Raw genomic sequence first — 16,632 nt, 5'->3', positions numbered from 1 at the left:
AGTGGTGGAGGAAGGTATTGAGGACAAAAGAGTGTATGGGTTGGGCACCACAGGGTGGATAGGCAAAACAATTTGGTTGATAAGGCACAGATCCTGAACTAACTTGTAAGGCTTGTCTGGTTTTAGGACAGGTAAAATGGGGGAATTGTAAGGAGAGTTTATAGGCTTTAAAAGGCCATGCTGTAGCAGGCGAGTGATAACAGGTTTAATCTTTTTAAAGCGTGCTGCGGGATGGGATATTGGCGTTGAGTGGGGTAAGGGTGATTAGGTTTTAATGAGATGGTAAGGGGTGCATGATCGGTCACCAAGGAGGGAGTAGAGGTATCTTATACTTGTGGGTTAAGGTGGGGGGATACAAGAGGAGGACGCAAAGGAGGCTTTGGATTGGGAAGAAGGGCGGCAATGAGATACAGCTGTAGTCCAGGAATAGTCAGGGAAGCAGATAATTTAGTTAAAGTGTCTCAGCCTAATAAGGGAACTGGGCAGGTGGGGATAACTAAAAAGGAGTGCTTAAAAGAGTATTGTCTAAGTTGGCCCCAGAGTTGGGGAGTTTTAGGAGGTTTAGAAGCCTGGCCGTCAATACCCATAACAGTTATGGAGGCAAGGGAAACAGGCCCTTGAAAAGAAGGTAATGTGGAGTGGGTAGCCTCCATTTTGATTAAGAAGGGGACGGGCTTACCTTCCACTGTGAGAGTTACCGGGAGCTCGGCGTCCGTGATGGTCTAGGCGGCTTCCAAGGCGATTGGGCAGTGTCATCTTCAGCCACTAAGCCGAGAAGATCTGGGAAGGAGTCAGTCAGAGAGCCTTGGGCCAGAGTTCCAGGGGTTCTGGCCTGTCAGGTGAGTTGAACAGTCCGATTTTCAGTGGGGTCCCACACAGATGGGACATGGCTTAGGAGGAATCCCAGGCTGTGGGCATTCCTTGGCCCAGTGGCCAGATTTGCAGCATGTGTAGCAAGCTCCTGGGGGAGGAGGTTCTGGAGGAATGCCTGGCCGCTGTGGTTCAGGCGTTTGGAAGTTCTTGTGTGCTGGAGATGTGGCTGGGGTTTGTCTCACAGTGGAGGCAAGGAATTGCAACTTTTTTCTGTTATTGTACACCTTGAAGGTGAGGTTAATTAAGTCCTGTTGTGGGGTTTGAGGGCCAGATTCCGATTTTTGGAGTTTTATTTAATGTCGGGAGCAGATTGGGTAATAAAATGTATATTGAGAATAAGACGGCCTTTTGAGCTTTTAGGGTCTAGGGCTGTAAAGTGTCTCAGGGTTGCTGCCAAACAAGTCATGAACTGGGCTGGATTTTTATATTTGATGAAAAAGAGCCTAAACGCTATTTGATTTGGGATAAAGAAAAAGGAGCATTAACCTTGACTATGCCTTTAGCTCCAGCCACCTTTTTAAGAGTAAATTGCTGGGCAGGAGGGGGAGGGCTAGTCACGGAACGAAACTGTAAGCCGGACCAGGTGTGAAGAGGGGAGTTGATAAAAAGATTATAGGGTGGAGGAGCAGAGGCTGAGGAAGAATTGGGACCTAGCTCGGCCTGGCGAGGAGCAGCCTGGGGAGGAAGGGAGAGGTCAGATGGGTCTGTAGAAAAGGAAGATTAGAAAGACTCAGCGACGCTTGGGGTTGGTACTGAGGGGACAGGCGGGAGGGAAAGAAGGAAGATTTGGGACGAGTTGCACTGGGCACAGAGACTAGGAAGGGACTGATGTGTAAAAGAATGGCTGGACGTCAGGCACCTCAGACCGTTTGCCTATTTTACGACAAGAATTATTTAGATTTTGCAGGATGGAAAAATTCAAAGTGCCATTTTCTGGCTATTTGGAACTACTGTCGAGTTTGTACTGGGGTCAAGTGGCATTGCAGAAGAAAATAAGGCATTTAGGTTTTAGGTCAGGTGTGAGTTGAAGAGGTTTTAAGTTTTTGAGAACACAGGCCAAGGGAGTAGAAGGAGGAATGGAGGGTGGAAGGTTGCCCATAGTGAAGGAAGCAAGCCTAGAGAAAAGAGAGAGTAGAGAAATGGAGGGAAGGGGTTCGGGGGTTCTTACCTTCCAGAAAAGTGGGAAAGGGGTTGGGGCACAGAGATAAGAGGTCGGGGAGTGGAAATAAGGGATTGGGGTGCAGAGATACAAGGTTGGGTCATGGAAATAAGGGATTGGGGCACAGAGAGAGGTTGGGGTGCAGAAATAAGGGATTGGGGCACAGAGATAAGAGGTTGGGGTGTGGAAATAAGGGATTGGGGCACAGAGATAAGAGGTCAGGGTGTGGAAATAAGGGTTGTGGCACAGAGATAAGAGGTCGGGGTGCAGAAATAAGGGATTGGAGCACAGAGATAAGAGGTTGGGGCATGGAAATAAGGGATTGGGGCACACAGATAAGAGGTTGGGGCATGGAAATAAGGGATTGGGGGTTCTTGCCCCGTAGAAAAGTGGGACTTGCCTCTAAGGGTGAAGGAGAAGGGGTTGAGGGGTACTTGCCCCTCTCCCAGAAAAGCAGAGAATGGGTAGAGACAAGGAGAGAAGGGGTTGGGGTACTTGCCCCTTCCCCAGAAAAGCGGGACTTGCCGCTAAGGGTGAAGGACCAAGGCAGGTGTCCCTGCGTGGTCTGACACCCTTGAAATGTGGGTGTATAATCAGAGAGGCATCCCTGCAATGATTAAACACCAAGGGAAGGCTGCCTTCCCAGTCCATGACCGGCGCCGGAGTTTTGGGTCCACGGATAAAACATGTCTCCTTTGTCTCTCCCAGAAAATGAAAGGAATTGAAATTAAGAGAAGGGAGAGATTGAAGAGTGGAAAGGAGAAAGTGGTTGAGGGACAGTGAGAGAGGTTGGAGAAGAGAGTAAGAAGAGGCTGCTTACATGATTTAAAATTGGTGAGATGTTCCTTGGGCTGGTTGGTCTGAGGACTTGAGGTCATAGGTGGATCTTTCTCAGGGAGCAAAGAAGAGGAGTACAGGGGATTAATCTCCCAAGGGAGGCCCCCCAATCCAAGTCACGGCACCAAATTTCATGCACGTGCATGTGAAGTGACCACCAAACAGGCTTTGTGTGAGCAACATGGCTGTTTACTTCACCTGGGTGCAGGCGGGCTGAGTCTGAAAAGAGAGTCAGCGAAGGGAGATAAGTGTGGCACCGTTTTATAGGATTTGGGTAGGTAAAGGAAAATTACAGTCAAAGGGGGTTTGTTCTCTGGCGGGCAGGAGTGGGGGTCGCAAGGTGCTCGGTGGGGGTGCTTTTTGAGCCAGGATGAGCCAGGAAAAGGACTTTCACAAGGTAATGTCATCAGTTAAGGCAAGCACTGGCCATTTACACTTCTTTTGTGGTGGAATGTCATCAGTTAAGGTGGGGCAGGGCATATTCACTTCTTTTATGATTCTTGAGTTACTTCAGGCCATCTGGGCGTATACGTGCAAGTCACAGGGGATGTGATGGCTTGGCATGGGCTCAGAGGCCTGACAAATATCATATTTACAACCATTATAAAATTAAAGTGCAACTGTCCTTTGACTTGGAAATTTCTCTTCTAGTCATTAATGTACAGGTATATTCACATATGTAAAATTTATGTCTGGACAAGGCCTTGCAGGATTAAAAAAAAAAACTAGTAGAAAAAAATTTTTAAGTACCTATATTAGGAAATGTTTAAATCCATTATGACACATTCAGTTAGTAGCAGGTGTTGAGAGGGATGAGATAAGTCTTTGGCACTAACATTGAAACAGCTCCAAAATAGATATTCAGTGAAAAAAAAAATCAAGAGAAAGGGTGCTGTGCTTAGGAGGCTACTATGTGTAGGAATTTTCACTTCCACGGTCTTCTCAGGTAAGTATAGGATATCCATTTCTGGGGGAATCCTCAAGCAGTGGGTAACAGTTCTCACCTCTCAGGTAAAGTTGTGAAAAGGTGATTGGAGAGAAACTTACATCCAACTGCAGAACATTTTAATCTAAATTTCTGTACCATTTGCACATATTACTTATTCAAATTATGAATGCAATTTGAAAGATAATGACATAATAGCAAACACTCAGCACTTATTATATGCCAGGCATTAGATGTATCGATTTGTATCATCCCCACAGCAGTGTTACCAGGTAGGTATAATTAATATGGATAATAAAAAAACAAAGCACAAGGCCTGCAACTCAAAAGTAGAGAGGCAGGACTAGAATTCTTCCAGCGTTTGCCTCAGAATCTCTGCTACATTGGATATGTTTGTGGAGGAAGGACCAGTGAAAAGGAATATTTCCATGGTAGATGATACAGATGAGAAGGATCAAGAGTAATGGAAAGGAAGTCCTAGAGGGCATGTGAGGGTTGAGATCTAGGGATCAAAGATGCACGTTGTTCAAAGTCTCATGCTACATGCTCTTATCACAAAATACAGGCGTATCATGAAAATATTGTAGGTTCAGTTCAGACCACCACAATAAAGCGAATATTGTAGCAAAGCAAGTCATACACATGTATTGGTTTCCCAGTGCATACAAAAGTTATGTTCATCCCACACTGTAGCCTCTTAAGTGTGCAATATCATTATGTCTAAAAAATAATGTAGAAACCTTAACTAAAAGTATTTTATTGCTAAAAAATGCTAGTGATCATCTGAGCCTTCAGCACATGATATGGTTTGTTTCTGTGTCCCCACCCAAATCTCATCTCGGATTGTAATCCCCATATGTCAAGGGAGGTGATTGAATCATGGGGGTGGTTCTTCTCCATGCTGTTCTCATAATAGTGAGTGAGTTCTCTTGAGATCTGATGGTTTTATAAGTGTCAGTTTCCCCTGCACTTCTCTCTCCTGCCACCTTGTGAAGAAGGTGTCTTCTTCCCCTTCTACCATAATTCTTAAGTTTCCTGAGGCCTCCCAGCCATGTGAAACTGAGTCAATTAAACCTCTTTTATTTATAAATTACCCAGTCTCAGGAAGTATTTTTATAGCCGTGTGAAAATGGACTAATACAGCAGGTCATATTTTTTTTTTTTCTGGTGGAATGTCCTCCTTTGATGCTGATGGCTGCTGACCAGTTAGGGTAATGATTGTTGAAGGCTGGGGTTGTTGTGGCAATAAGACAACAGTGAAGTTTGCCACACCAATGGACTCTTCCTTTCATGAAAGATTTCTCTGTAGCACGCAATAGTGTTTGCTAGCATTGGACCCACAGTAGAACTTCTTGCAAATTTGGAGTCAGCTCTCTTAAACCCTGCCACAGCTCTATCAGCTAAGTTTATGTAATACTCCTTTGTTGTTATTTCAACAATGTTCACAGCGTCTAACCAGGAGCAGCTCCCTTCTCAAGAAACCACTTGAGTTAACAGATGAGGAGTTATTTTTACAGATAGGCAATGCAAGTGTTTATTAATTTGCCTAATTTCAATATTGTTGTGTCTCAGGGGATAGGAAAGCCTGAGGAGAGGAAGAGAGACAGGCAGCTAGTCAGGGGAGCAGTCAGAATGCACACCACATTTATGGCTGAAGTTCACCGTTTTTTGTATAGATGTGGTTTGTGACTCCCCAAAACAATTACAGGAGTAACATCAAAGATCACTGACCACAGATCATCATAACAGATATAAAAATAATGAAAAAGTTTGAAGTATTTTGAGGCTTGCTAAAATATGGCACAGAGACATGACGTAAGTGCATGCTGTTGGAAAAATGATGTCAATAGACTTGCTGGGTGCAAGTTTGCCAAAAATCTTTAATTTGTAAAAAACTCAATATCTGAAAAGTGCAGTAAAGTGAAGTGCAATAAAACAAGGTATGCTTATAATGATAAATAAAGCAAGTACAAGAAAAATTTTAGAGTTGATGTATAGGTTTATCATTTACATTGTGGTGATGGTTTACAGGTCATACTTATCTCCAGACTCACCAAATGGTATATATTAAATATGTACAGCTTTTTGCATGCCATTCTTACCTCAGTAGAGTGTTTCTAACCAAAGCATCCTCTTTGCTTGATAACAGAAGGACCTGGTAGACAGTAAGACAGTAGAATTATAAATCAGGAGATAAGTGTGTTCCAGAAGGCAAGTCATATAGAACAGAACCATAAGCTAACACCTCACTCCAACTAGCATAGCAAAACCCAAAATACAGACAGTAACAAGTGTTGGTGGGGATGCGAAGAAATTGGAACACATATACACTGATGTTGGGAATGTAAAGTGGTGCATTTAGCATACGGCTAAACATACAGTTATAACCCAACAATTCCACTCCTAGATGTATGCCCAAGAAAAATAAAAACATACATCCATATATGAAATCAGACCAATATGTGGTCAGTCCTTTGTAACTGTCTGCTTTTACTCAGCAGAGTGTTTTCATATTGTCTGATTTAATGTATATGAAGGGTCCAGAATAGGCAAATCTATACAGACATAGAGTAGATTAGTGGTTACCTGGGGCTGGGAATGGAGGCTAAGGGGTGAATGGGGAGTAAGTTTTTCATGGGGTCTGTCTTAGTTGCTTGGGCTTCTATAATAAAATACCATAGACTGGGTGGCTTAAACAACATAAATTTATTTCTCACAGCTCTGGAGGATTGGAAGTCCAATGCCCAGGCCAAAGTTCTAGCCAGTTTGGTTCCTGGTGAGGGCTCTTTTCCTGGCTTGCGGATGGTTGCCTTCTTACTGTGTCCCCCATGCAGAGAGAGAGAACGAGGGAGAGCAAACTCTCTGGTGTCTCTTCTTATAAGGGCACTAATCCCATCATGAAGGCCCCACTCCCTGATCTCATTAACCCTAATTACCCCCCAAAGTCCCTACCTCCTAATACCATCTCATTGGAGCTTAGGGCTTCAACATATGAATTTTGGAGGGCTGCAAATACTTAGTTTATAAGAGTTCATTTTTAGGGTGATGAAAATATTCTAAAAATGAAGTGATAGTTGCACAATTCTGTGAATATCTAAAACTATTGAATTATATGCTTGCAATGGATGAATCATATGGTATGTGGATTTTATCTCCATAAGGCTATTTCTGATTTCTTTGTGAAATAAAAGGTGAGGTTGTTTCCTGAGAACCTGGGGGAAGATGATGCAAGAGAGATAAGATGTTGTGGGGATGAGAAGGGCCTTTGACCAGGATCCTGCAGGAGAATCACAGGACTGCAGGTTGAAGGGTTGGGTGAAACTGGCATCTGAGAGCTTGTTGTCATACCAATCCTTCAGATATGGTTTCTCCAGTGGCCTTTGGCAGACAAGGTATATGAATGTCCTCCTAGTTTTAAACAGATACTCAAAGAATACATATTTTTATTTTATTTAACAGTGTCTCTCTTTGCAATGGACTGAGCATATTTGCAGAGGTGACTGGATAGAGCCTTGCCCAAGGACCCCCATTCCCTAATAAAACAGCCATCATCACCCCTACCAGCCCCAGTGCAACTGTGCACAATGACTCCACTCCTTCAGCCTACATTCCTTCCCTAGAGTAGTCATCATCATTACAAACACTCAGTGTGCCCAATTTTGTTCCTAGAGCTGTGTTATCCCTTTTGTGTAGATTAAATTTTTTTTTGTTACAACGAGAAGAGTGTCATTATACCCCCATTATGGATAACAGACCAAGGCTCAGAGGCATTCGGTGACTTACTCAAGACTACAACTTGCAGGCTTTGGGACTGAAGGGTACCTGATGACTAGGCTGGTAGGATTTCCACCACCCCATGCCACCTCTTCACACATTCAATAAGCACTTCCTGATCACCTCCCTGTGCCGGGTACTGAGCTCAGTGATGGGGATATAGGGATGGCCTCAAGGAATTGCAGAGACCTGGCCCTCTTGTGTGGAACCAGTCATGGCACGCCATATGCGTAGGAGGCAGGATAGTTTAATGCAGGTTTTTGATTTGTGAGACATTTTGACACAAATTGTGATGCCACCATTTGACATTAGCTGGGTCAAGATGACTTTATCAACATCACTGTTCTTTAAAATGCCAAAAGCTCCTTGGAAGAGGCATACCTGAACCTGAATACATCCCTAACTCCCACTTTGGCTAAAATGTATTTCCATTTTTTTTTTATTATAGCAATTTCTTCTATAATGTTTCTTTGCTTTTCCTGAAAAAGAATTGCTTTTGTAATCAGAAAATAAAGATTTTTCGAGAATTTGAAGAATGGCATTCATTTCTAAGGAATGTTAGTCCAGTCACCCCAAATCATTCTTTTAAAGAGTTTTCATGATACTAAATATATCACAGAGCGTATGGAGAAAACATTTAGTCATCGAGTGGAAGATTTCCTGGCATATCTAGACTCAGAATAAAGAAACTTCCTTTTCTTCTTATTCCCCAGGCCCAGGGGCTAAAATCTGTATATATTCTATCAAAAGGTAAGCATAATTGTGAAGCGTACACAAAGCAGAGATTTACAATGTCTACAGCTGATTTTTTCTCTTTTTTTTTTTTTGGTTTTCAATTGTATTTTATTTTAGATGATATATTCACAAGGCACAGTGTTTACACAAATACAAAGGGAATGTAAAATTTTCCTCCAGTTCTCTCTTCCAGCCATCACCTCCCTTCTTTAGAGGCAACCAAAGTTACCACAATCCTGGCAGAGCTATTATACACATATATTAGCAAATAGGTATATGTGTGGGTACATATCAGTACAGACACATAATATATCCATTCATTAACATAGAAATAATGTAGGTATCTAATATGGACTACTAACATTGATTATTTTTTGCATGAATGATAACAACTATACACATTGATGGATGCTTTGCTTCTTTGCTTCCAGTCTTATCAGAAATTTACCATAATAAAAAATCTTCTACAAACTGATCTTATATAATCTAAGATGCCTTAATAATAACACACACTTTTATTTTATGGGTCACTAAAAAGGAAAAAAAAATGCCACCAATTAAATCATGTCACATCCATTATTCATCCCAATATCCAAGACACATCTTAAAGATTGATAAAATAGAGCATATTGTCATGCAAGGCTGTAGGATAAATCCCCAGAAGTGGAACTGTAAGTTCAAAATGTAGATACTTTGTTCTTGACTTTTGATTAGAATGCTTGGTTTATGGGTTAAGAAGGATACATTTTATCATGTTAAGAAAGTAGCTACCTAATCCTGTGTTATTGGAGATTGTTCTCATTGTTATTAATGTTTTTGCAGCATATGTGAAGATAATCATTCTTTTTAAATTTTTTGATTAATTAATGTTGTGAATTACATTTACAGATTTTCTAATTTTGAAAACCAACTTTGCGTTTCTTAAATAAACTATTCTTGGTTAAAATGTGTTGCTGGTTAACACAATTTTCAAAGGAAGAAAACATTGGTTCTATTACTAAGTAGCCAAATCTAATTAATAACTTGAAATAATTTAAGGTGATACTCACCCTCCTCAAGTGTCTCAAAAATCTCCCTGTACCCTCTCAGGAGATGATCTAGCTCCTATTTTATAGGAAAAAAATAATCAAATAGATATTCTATTTTATTTGTGAAATTACACATACAAACCTATCTACATCCCTTCTTCTCAGCTTCTGAGTTACAGTGAGTCCCTTCCTCTTATTTAAGGCCAAGTGCTTCCCTGTGCCTTGGCTCCCAAATTCCTCCCAGGTTCTCATGATACCGTCACTTATTTTCATTCTCCAATGGATCTTGCGTCTTGCAACTGGTCCTACTGAAGTGGTGTTGTCTGTCTAGAGAAATACTTGAAGTTCGTTGTCTCATGCTAAGGAAATTGAAGATGTGGACACACAAGGAGTTTATTTAAGAGTAGAAGTTTAGGCCAGGCGCAATAGCTCATGTTTGTAATCCCAGCACTTTGGGAGGCCGAGATGGGTGGATTACCCAGGGTCAGGAGTTCGAGACCAATATGGCCAATATGGTGAAACCCCATCTCTACTAAAAATACAAAAAATTAGACGGGTGAACTGGCGGGCACCTATAATCCAAGCTACTCAGGAGGCTGAGGCAGGAGAATCGCTTGAGCCCAGGAGGCGGAGGTTGCAGCGAGCCAAGATCGTGCCATAGCACTCCAGCCTAGGTGATAAAGTGAGAGTCTGTCTCAAAAAAAGAAAAAGAAAAAAAGAGAAGTTTAATAGGCGAAAGAAAGAAGAGAGAGCTTCCTTGTGCAGAGGAAGAGAGCCTGAGCAGGTTTTTGGGTTTGGGGCGAGATGCAGTTGATTTCATAGATGAGCTTGGGGAAGCAGTGTCTCATTTACACAGAATCTAGAGGAGTGGTTGGACCAGGTGTGCCATTTACATAGCCTGGGAAGAGGCTGGCCAACCCACCCTAATCTTTTATTATGCAAATGGAGTCTTTACCTAGCTGGTGCCACTTTACCTGCACACTTGGCGACAAAGAAAAAGGCAAGAAGGAATCTCCATGTTGAATACACCTACCTGACTTCCAGGTATCCCTTTAACATTGGCACAGCTGCCAACATTCATCTATGCAAGTCTCCAGCTTGCTTATCTTTGCTTGCAGCTTGATTTTTCAGGGTGCTTCTTGTTAGAAAAGAAATGATTTTGGGGCTGCTTTTTATTAAAAGGAAATTTCACCGAGACCTCATTTACCCTTAAACTGCCTACACAATGTCTTTTCAGCTCCTTTATCACTACCCCTTGGCTTTTGGACTTGAATGGAATTTTTATTTCCCATAAAAGAAACGCCTTCCCTCAACCCTACATTACTCCATATCTGAGTCTATATCTTTCACCCTTTTATAGTTAACCTCTGGGAAAGAAAATAAAATCATATTTTCTGTCTGTATTTTCTCACTTTCTGTTTAGTCATCAGTTCTCTGTGATCTGAATTCAACCCAACACTGCACTGAAATGTTCTTATTAATGTCATCGATAACCTCAAGTTTCCATCCTACTTAAACCTCTTGGTATTGTTCGATACTGTTGATTTCTTCTTGTGGAAGTGTCTGTTCTTGGCTCCATAGCACCACATTATTTCAGGGTTCCTCTTTTTTTGTTGTTGTTAATTTTCATTTTAAGTTCAGGGGTACACATGCAGAATGTGCAGGTTTGTTATACCCATAAAGTTGTGTCATGGGGCTTTGTTTTTTTTTTATTATACTTTAAGTTTTAGGGTACATGTGCACAACGTGCAGGTTTGTTACATATGTATACATGTGCCATATTGGTGTGCTGCACCCATTAACTCATCATTTAACATTAGGTATATCTCCTAATGCTCTCCCTCCCCCCCACCCCCCACCCCATGACATGCCCCGGTATTTGATGTTCTCCTTCCTGTGTCCATGTGTTCTCATTGTTCAGTTCCCACCTATGAGTGAGAACACGCGGTGTTTGGTTTTCTGTCCTTGCGATAGTTTGCTGAGAATGATGGTTTCCAGCTTCTTCCATGTCCCTACAAAGGACATGAACTCATCATTTTTTATGGCTACATAGTATTCCATGGTGTGTATGGGCCACATTTTCTTAATCCAATCTATCATTGTTGGACATTTGGGTTGGTTCCAAGTCTTCGCTATTGTGAATAGTGGTGCAATAAACATACATGTGCATGTGTCTTTATAGCAGCATGTTTTATAATCCTTTGGGTATATACCCAGTAATGGGATGGCTGGGTCAAATGGTGTTTCTAGTTCTAGATCCCTGAGGAATCGCCACACTGACTTCTACAATGGTTGAACTAGTTTACAGTCCCACCAACAGTGTAAAAGTGTTCCTATTTCTCCACATCCTCTCCAGCACCTGTTGTTTCCTGACTTTTTAATGATCGCCATTCTAACTGGTGTGAGATGGTATCTCATTGTGGTTTTGATTTGCATTTCTCTGATGGCCAGTGATGATGAGCATTTTTTCATGTCTTTTGGATGCATAAATGTCTTCTTTTGAGAAGTGTCTGTTCATATCCTTCGCCCACTTGTTGATGGGGTTGTTTGTTTTTTTCTTGTAAATTTGTTTGAGTTCATTGTAGATTCTGGATATTAGCCCTTTGTCAGATGAGTAGATTGCAAAAATTTTCTCCCATTCTGTAGGTTGCCTGTTCACCCTGATGGTAGTTTGTTTTGCTGTGCAGAAGCTCTTTAGTTTAATTAGATCCAATTTGTCAATTTTGGCTTTTGTTGCCATTGCTTTTGGTGTTTTAGACATGAAATCCTTGCCATGGGGCTTTGTTGTACAAATTATTTCATTACCCAGTCATTAAGCCTAGTACCCATTAGTTATTTTTCCTGATCCTCTCCTTCCTCCCATACTCTACTCTCAGGTAGGCCCCAGGGTGCATTGTTCCCCTCTATGTGTCTATGTGTTCTCATCATTTTCCTCCCACTTATAAGTCAGAATATGCAGTATTTGGTTTTCTGTTCCTGTGTTAGTTTGCTAAAGATAATGGCCTCCAGCTCCATCCATGTCTCTGCAAAGGACATGATCTTGTTCTTTTTTATGGCTGCATAGTATTCCATGGTGTATATGTACCACATTTTCTTTATCCAGTCTATCACTGATGGGCTGATTCCATGTCTTTGCTATTGTGAATAGTGCTGCAGTGAACATGCACATGCATGTATCTTTATAATAGAATGATTTATGTTCTTATGGGTATATACCCACAAATGGGATTGCTGGGTGAAATGATATTTCTGCCTCTAGGTCTCTGAGGAATCACCACACTCTTTTCCACAATGGTTGAACTAATTTACACCCCCACCAACAGTGTGTTTCTTTTTCTCTACAACCTCGCCAGCATATGTTATTTTTTGACTTTTTAATAATAGCCATTGACCGGAATGAGATGATATCTCATTGTGGTTTTGATTTGCATTTCTCTAATGATCAGTGATGTTGAGCTTTTTACCATATGATTATTGGCTGCATGTATGTCTTCTTTTGAGAAGTGTCTGTTCATGTCCTTTGCCCAATTTTTAATGGGATTTTTGTTTGTTTGTTTGTTTTTGGTTTTTTTTTTGCTTGTCAGTTTGTTTAAGTTCCTTACAGATGCTGGATATTAGAACTTTGACAGATGAACAACTTGGAAAAATTTTCTCCCATTCTATAGGTTGTCTGTTTATTCTGAGGATAGTTTCTTTTGCTGTGCAGAAGCTCTGTAGTTTAATTAGATCCCATTTGTCAATTTTGCTTTTGTTGCAATTGCTTTTGGTTTCTACATCATGAAATCTTTGCCCATGCCTATATCCTGAATTGCTTAAGTTTTCTTCTAGGGTTTTTATGGTTTTGGGTTTTAGATTTAAGTATTTAATCTATCTTGAGTTGATTTTTATATATGGTGTAAGAAAGAGATCCAGTTTCAATTTTCTGTCTATGGCAAGCCAGTTATTCCAGCACTATTTATTAAATACAGAATCTTTTCTCCACTGTTTGTTTTTGTCAGGTTTGCTGAAGATCAGATAGCTGTAGGTATGTGGTCTAATTTCTGTGCTCTCTATTTTGTTCCATTGGTCTATATCTCTGATCTTGTACTGGCACCATGCTGTTTTGGTTACTGTAGCCTTGTAGTATAGTTTGAAGTCAGGTAGTGTGATGCCTGCAGCTTTGTTCTTTTCACTTAGGATTGCCTTGGCCACTTGGACTCTTTTTTGGCCCCATATGAATTTTAAAATAGTGTTTTTTTTCTAGTTTTGTGAAGAATCTCAGTGGTAGTTTAATGGGAATAGTATTGAATCTATAAATTGCTTTGGCTTTGAGAAGCATGACCATTTTCATCATATTGATTCTTCCTATCCATGAACATGGAATATTTTTACTTTTGTTTGTGTCATCTCTGATTTCTTTGAGCAGTGGTTTGTAGATCTCATTGTAGAGGTTGTGGGTTTCCTCTTATGCCTTGGGTGGACTGACCTCTACTTCATTTGTAGTCTTGTCTTTAGCTGGCCATTAACCGTAGTTTCTAAAGGCCTGGACCAAGCTTTTCTTATTTTCCTGTGTTCTCTTTCCCTAGGAACTGTCTCCCATGCCCACAGCTTCATTTACCACATGTAAACTGATGACTCATTACTCTATTTCTCCACCTATGGTCTTTCCTCTGAGCTCCAGACTCATATATCCAATTGCGAACTGGGCTTCTCCACTTGGAAGTTTTGTTGACATGTCAGACTTGACATGTCTGATCCTAAATTCATGATCCCAATGCCCGCCACCCCACCCCATGCTGATATGGTTCTCCACTGTTACCTTTCAAAATGGTAGAACCCTCTTTACAGTTATGCAAGCCAAGCTTCTGGCATCTTTCTTAGAACCTCCCTTTCTGTGATAGTCATGAGCTGGAGCTGGCTTGTATTGGCTCATGATAGCTGATTGTTACACCTTCTGGAATTTTGTGGCTTATTGTTAAATAACAAATTATACAAATTTAATTATTAAAAGTTAAATGTTATTAACTTACAATTAAGTCAATTATACTAAAGCAAAGATAATATATATGAAGAAACATCACTTCCTAATTATTTTATTACATTTTCCTATCATCTATGCATTTGAGATTATTCATATCTATGGTGTTCATATGTAGAGATCTTAACAGTGCTGCTATGCATCTCTTCCCTTCTCTGCCCTCAGTGACCTTGCGTCGATAGTTTGAAATTTACCATGGAGGAAGTATATTCACCATGAAAATTGGCAAATGTTACAAACCAGAGCTTTATTTATTGCTTTGTTACTTGTCTCCACTTAAGAAAAAATTGGAGAAAATGTTAAAAATGTAGATTAAACTTGTGTGTCATGTCTTTAGGCATTATGATGAGAACAGCACAAAAAGTTGAGGAAATGGACTTCTATAATTCAAAAATTATTAACCCATTCAGCAGCAAAATAGATCCTGTCGTTGACCAATAAGTGAAGTTCTGACGTGGGTCTTCAGATTTCACTTTTGCCTCCCTTCTTAATACAAACAAAAATATCAACTAGTATTCATGTCAGAACTAAACTTCATTAGTTGTAACATCGGGTCTCTATAGATATGAATTCTGCCAACATGAATTAGAACATTAGAGTAGTGAAAATCAATTTGCTATGTGAAATTTATAATAAAGAATACTACTTTTGTTATTATTATTTGAAAATTGTGTGCTACAGTCATTTATAAGAGTAAAGTTCACAATAAACTGTATGTATAATATATGGAGACAGATGTCACACACATACCTTCAGTTTTTGATAGTTTTTAAAATTTTACCGTGACACCATGGCTCACCAGCCCACCACATTTATTACCAAGACCTGTTGCTGTTACATCCTGCATACCTCTCAACCATACCCATCTCCTCTACCTCAGTCTAATTATGACCATCTACCAAATGCCAGACCCCTAAGTAGCCCCTCAAATCTATCTTCCTCCCTCCAGTCTTTTTGAACTTCAAATGTGATCATTCATCTTTTCTTTTTAATGAATATTTTATGAAGGACTGGCTGTATATCCTACTGTAGAGGCTGGTTATAAACAGCAATGGATAAAACACACAGAACTCTCTGTCTTTGTAGCATTTACACTCTGGAGAATTAGAAATTAGTAAGTGCTATAAAGTGAAATGGAGCAAGGGTGGGGGCTAGCAAGGGCGGGTAACAAAGTTGTAATAATCATAAAAATTGCCCAACAGTACAGCCACATATTACTGCCCCAGGGAATGGCTTCTGGCTCTACCTCTTAGTGTCAACTTAAATCCAGCTGTTCCATCCTGTTTGACCATGGTCGTAGGTCTCCCAAGCCCTACCCCATGTCAATTTCCCTCTTCCCTCATCCCAATTTCCACTGAGCCATGTTGACCCCAGGCTGGGAGAAAGCCCCAGGCTTATAGTTTGCTTGGGAAAATAATTTGAATAAAAATCTAGAGCTTTATTCTTATTTCAAGTAAAATTTTTTACCCAACAGTGAATGCTAGAGGGGAAATGTCGAGCATGAGCTCAAATGTCATTGAGAGTGCATATATTTTAAACTAAGGAGGTGGGGATACTTTGCACTGCATGATGACTGTGTTACAAGGGTTACAACTTGTGCAAACGGGTCTTTATAAGCTACTCTTCCTGCTCTCGGTGGGTCAGCAATGGAATTGTCTTGGCCAGTGAGAAGGGCCTTTTCCTTCACAATGGCTGAGACGGTATTTTAGTTTTCTATTGCTGCTGTAACAAATTACCACCAACTTAATCACTTACTGCATAAATTTATTATCTCCCAGTTCTGTATATCAGTAGATTCCCAAGCCCAGCATGGCATGGCTGGACTCTCTGCTCGGGGCCTCACAAGGCCAAAATCAAGATACTGTCCAGCCTGGGCTCTTATTTGGAGGCTGTAGGGAAGAATTTCCCTCCAGGTTCACTCAGGTGTTAGAAGAGTTTAGTTCCATGCGGCCATAGGATGGAAGTCCCTGTTTTCCTTCTGACCATTGGCCAGGGTCACTCTCACTCTCTGGAAGCCTCTACATTCTTTGGCTCATGCCCTCCCCACCATCAAAGTTAGCAATGGCCATCAGGTACTTCTCACACTTCAAATCTGACTTTCTCTTTTGCTTTCCTCTTCTGTTACTTTTGAGGGCTCTGGTGAACACATTGAGGCCACCAGGATAATCCAGTATAATCCTTCCATCTTAAGGTCATTTATTAGTAATCTTAATTACATCTGAAAGGTCTCCTTTGCCATGGAATGTAACATTCCTGGACATAA

The 16,632-nt window shown here is 40.8% G+C and overlaps 1 protein-coding gene across 1 annotated transcript in view; it reads left to right on the top strand.

The window, feature by feature from the left end:
* Positions 1 to 252: 252 nt before the first annotated feature.
* DSCAM (DS cell adhesion molecule) overlaps positions 253 to 16,632 on the top strand; it is a 939,729-nt gene continuing 923,349 nt past the window's right edge. Inside the window, exon 1 of the mRNA XM_054675091.2 lies at positions 253 to 839. The gene's annotated coding sequence lies outside the window, so the exon portion shown is untranslated. The remainder of the gene's footprint in view (positions 840 to 16,632) is intronic.

The sequence above is a fragment of the Pan troglodytes genome, chromosome 22, assembly GCF_028858775.2.
Source record: "Pan troglodytes isolate AG18354 chromosome 22, NHGRI_mPanTro3-v2.0_pri, whole genome shotgun sequence".
Lineage (NCBI taxonomy): Eukaryota > Metazoa > Chordata > Mammalia > Primates > Hominidae > Pan > Pan troglodytes.
The sequence above is the reverse complement of the archived record's forward strand: the minus strand, read 5'-3'. Positions and strand labels throughout refer to the sequence as shown.